Source organism: Chiloscyllium plagiosum, chromosome 30, assembly GCF_004010195.1.
Source record: "Chiloscyllium plagiosum isolate BGI_BamShark_2017 chromosome 30, ASM401019v2, whole genome shotgun sequence".
In the NCBI taxonomy this organism is placed as follows: Eukaryota; Metazoa; Chordata; class Chondrichthyes; order Orectolobiformes; family Hemiscylliidae; genus Chiloscyllium; species Chiloscyllium plagiosum.
Window position 1 is genome coordinate 5,323,445 of NC_057739.1, and position 4,362 is coordinate 5,327,806.

The following is a 4,362-nucleotide window of genomic DNA, read 5'->3' on the forward strand; positions in this document are numbered from 1 at the left end:
TAACTTATCTGATTCTGTGCTGCGAACTTCGCCCAACAGTTCCTCCAAGATTAGTTGTGAATTTCACTGTTTGTTAATTTTCTCACATGCACTCCGATGTCCAGCGATACACGAATTCAAACACTAAAGGTGGTGACTGTGCAGGTTCTTTCTTTCTCTCTTTCTCTTTCTCTCTCTCTCTCCTGCACTGTCCTCACCATGTGCTTCCTTTGTCTGCTCTTCTCCCTTTTAAACTGCTGTTGTTTTGACTTTTTTTCCCAAAGTTCCAAAACAATGCAACAGCATATAAAACAGTAATTGCTGCTCCTGGAATTCAAGGAAATCACCTCCAACACCTAAAATACCTCAAAAAAAGGAGCAGCTCTTACAGCCAGAAATTTTTCCCATCCTCCATCTTGGATTACCCAGAATGAGGTTAGGGATAGAGGTTTGATTACTCTAGGTCAAGTCAGCATAAGGAGGGAGGAAGTGTTAGGTATTCTAAAAGGCAATAAGATGGATGGGATCTATCCCAGGTTACTGAGGGAAGCAAGAGAGGAAGTAGCTGGGGCCATAATAGATATCTGTATAGCATCCTTGAACACTGATGAGGTCTCGGAGGACTGGAGAATTGCTAATGTTGCCCCCTTGTTTAAGAAGGGTAGCAGGGATAATCCAGTAATTACAGACCTGTGAGTCTGATGTCAGTGGTAGGGAAGCTGCTGGAGAAGATACTGAGGGATAGGATCTATTTACATTTGGAAGAAAATGGGCTTATTAGTGATAGGCAACATGGGTTTGTATACGGAAGGTCATGTCTTACCAACTTAATAGAATTCTTTTAGGAAGTGACAAAGTTGATTGATGAGGGAAGGGCTGTAGATGTTATATACATGGACTTTAGTAAGGCATTTAATAAGATTCGCCATGGTAGGCTGATGGAGAAAGTGAAGTCGCATAGGGCCAGGGTGTACTAGCTAGATGGATAGAGAACTGGCTGGACAGCAGGAGAGAGAGAGTTGTAGTGGAAGGGAATTTCTTAAAATGGAGACCTGTGACCAGTGGTGTTCCAAAGGGATCCATGCTGGGACCACTGTTGTTTGTGATATACATAAATGATTTGGAGGGAGGTATAGGTGGTCTGATTAGCAAGTTTGCAGATGACACTACGATTGGCGGAGTAGCAGGCAGCGAAGGGGGACTGTCAGCGAATGCAGCAGAATATAGATAGAGTGGAGAGCTGGGAAGAGAAATGGCAGATGGAGTTCAATGTGGGCAAATGCGAAGTGATGCATTTTGGAAGATCCAATTCAAGAGCGAACTATATGGTAAATGGAAAAGGCCTGGGGAAAACTGATGTACAGAGAGATCTGGGTGTTCATTGTACCCTGAAGGTGGCAATGCAGATCAATAGAGTGGTCAAGAAGGCATCCGACATGCTTTCCATCATCAGACGGGGTATTGAGTACAGGAGTTGGCAGGTCATGTTACAGTTGTACAGGACTTTGGTTCAGCCAAATTTGGAAAACTGCGTACAGTTCTGATCGCCACATTACCAAAAGGATGTGGATGCTTTGGAGAGGGTGCAGAGGAGGTTCACCAGGATGTTGCCTGGTATGGAGGGTGCTAGCTTTGAAGAGAGGTTGAGTAGGTTAGGATTATTTTTATTAGAAAGACGGAGGTTGAGGGGGGACCTGATTGAGGTCTACAAAATCATGAGAGGTAGAGACAGGGTGGATAGCAAGAAGCTTTTTCCCAGAGTGTGGGATGCAATTATTAGGGGTCATGAGTTCAAGGTGAGAGGAGAAAAGTTTAAAGGAGATATACATGGAAAGTTCTTTATGAGAGGGTGGTGGGTACCTGGAACACGTTGCCAGCAGAGGTAGTAGAGGCAGGCACGATAGCGTCATTTAAGATGTATCTAGGCAGATACATGGATGAGCAGGAAGCAGAGGGATACAGATCCTTAGAAAATAGGAAACAGGTTTAGATAGAGGATCTGGATCAACGCAGGTTTGGAGGGCTGAAGGGTCTGTTCCTGTGCTGTAACGTTCTTTTTTCTTTGTTCTTTGTACTCTTGGGAAATAGGGCAGGACAGGTGACCCAGATGACATTGGGGGAGCACTTTGGGTGCAATTATGATAGTTCTATTAATCTTAAGATAGTTATGGAGAGGGACAAAATTGGTCCACAAATTTAAGTTCTAAATTGGAGCAAGGCAAATTTTGATGAAATTAGCCAGGAGCTTGCAGGGCTTGATTGGAGTTGTTTGTTTGCAGGCAAAGGGACCTCCGGCAAGTGGGAGGCCTTTAAAAGTAACATAGCTAGAGATCAAGGTCTACATGTTCCTGTGAGGGTGAAAGGCAAGGTTGGCAGGAACAGGGAACCCTGAATGACAAAAGATCCTCATTTCAGCAAGGGGACGTCATGCTTGACAAATCTGCTGGAATTCTCTGTGGAAGTAACAAGTAGGCTAGATCAAGGAGAGCCAGTGGGTGTTATCTACCTGGACTTCAAGAAGGTCATTGCCAAGGTGCCGCACAGGAGGCCATTGATTAAGATAAGGGCCCATGGTGTTAGAGGTAAGGCACTATCATAGATAGAAGCTTGGCTGTCTGGCAGAAAGCAGAGAATGGGGATAAAAGGGTCTTTCTCAGGATGGCAGCTGGTGACAAGTGGTGTTCCGCAAGGCTCAGTGTTGGGACCACAACTTTTCACTTTATACATTAATGATCTCAATGAAGGAACTGAGGGCATTCTGGCTAAGGTTGCAGACCGCACAAAGACTGGTAGAGGGGCAGGTAGCATTGAGGAGGTGGGAGGCTGCAGAAGGATTTAACAGGTTAGAGGAGTAGGCAAAAAGTCACAGATGGAGTACAACATGGAAAAGTGTGAGGTCATGCACGTTGGTAGGAACAACAGAAGCATGGACTATTTTCTAAATGGGGAGAAAATTCAAAAGTCTGAAGTGCAAAGAGACTTGGGAGTTCTAGTTCAGGATTCTCTCAAGATGAACTTGCAGGTTGAGTTAGTAGCTAGGAAGGCAAATGCAATGTTGGCATTTATTTTCAGAGGACTCGAATATAAAAGCAGGGATGTATTTCTAAGGCTCTAGTCAGACCACATTTGGAGTATTGTGTGCGGTTTTGGGCCCCATATCTCAGGATGGATGTACTGGCCCTGGAGCGTGTTCAGAGGAGGTTCACGAGAATGATCCCAGGAACGAAAAGCTTAACATATGAGGAATGTTTGAGGATTCTGGGTCTGCACTCGATAAGAGTTTAGCAGGATGAGGGAGGATCTAATTGAAACATACTGAGTACTGAATGGCCTGGACAGAATGGAAGTTGTTTCCGTTGGTAGGAGAAACTAGGACTAGAGGGCACAGCCTTAGATAAAGGGAAGACCTTTTACAATGGAGATAAGGAGAAACTTCTTCAGCCAGAAAGTAGTGAATCTATGGAATTCATTGCCACAGAAGGCTGTGGAGGCCAGGTCATTGAGTATATTTAAGATTGAGACAGATAGGTTCATGAATATCAAAGGGATCAAGGGTTATGAGAAGAAAGCTGGAGAATGGGGTTGAGAAACTTATCATCCATGATTGAATGAGCCCTTCATCCATGAGTCCTTCATCAGGAGTTAGGCTTGTTGGCCAGGGCGGCTGAGAATAAATGGGATGGGGAGTGGGGCTGGGAGGGAAGAGGTAGCTGGAAATGTAATAGTTAGATGAAATTGGAGATGAAAGTGATAAGTCAGTGAGGAGGGTGGAGCAGATAGGCTGGAAGGAAGATGGACAGGTAGCACTGTTCAAGAGGGCAGTGCCAAGTTGGAAGGTTGGGACTGGGACAAGGCAGGAGGAGGGGAAATGAGGAAACTAGTGAAATTCACATTGATCCCATGTGGTTGAAGGGTCCCAAGGCGGAAGATGAGGCATTCTTCCACCAGGAGTTGGATTGTTAGGGTTTGGCAATAGAGGCAGCCCAGGACCTGCACGTCCATGGCGGAGTGGAAGGGGTAGTTAAAGTGTTCAGCCATAGGGCAGTGGGGTTGGTGGGTGTGGGTGTCCCAGCGATGTCCTCTGAAACAATCTGCAATTTGGCGTCCTATCCCCTCGACGTACAGGAGACCACATTTGGTGCAACGGATACAGTAGACAGCATGTGGGGAAGTACAGGTAAATTTCTGTCAGATGTGGAAGGATCCTTTGGGGCCTTGGACAGAGGTGAGGGGGGAGGTGTGGGCGCAGGTTTTGCAATTCCTGCAGTAGCAGGGGAAGGTACTAGGAGGGAAGAGTGGGTTGGTGGGGGCCGTGGACCTGTCAAGGGAGTTCTCTCAGAAACAAAAATGTGTTGCTGGAAAAGCGCAGCAGGTCAGGCAGCA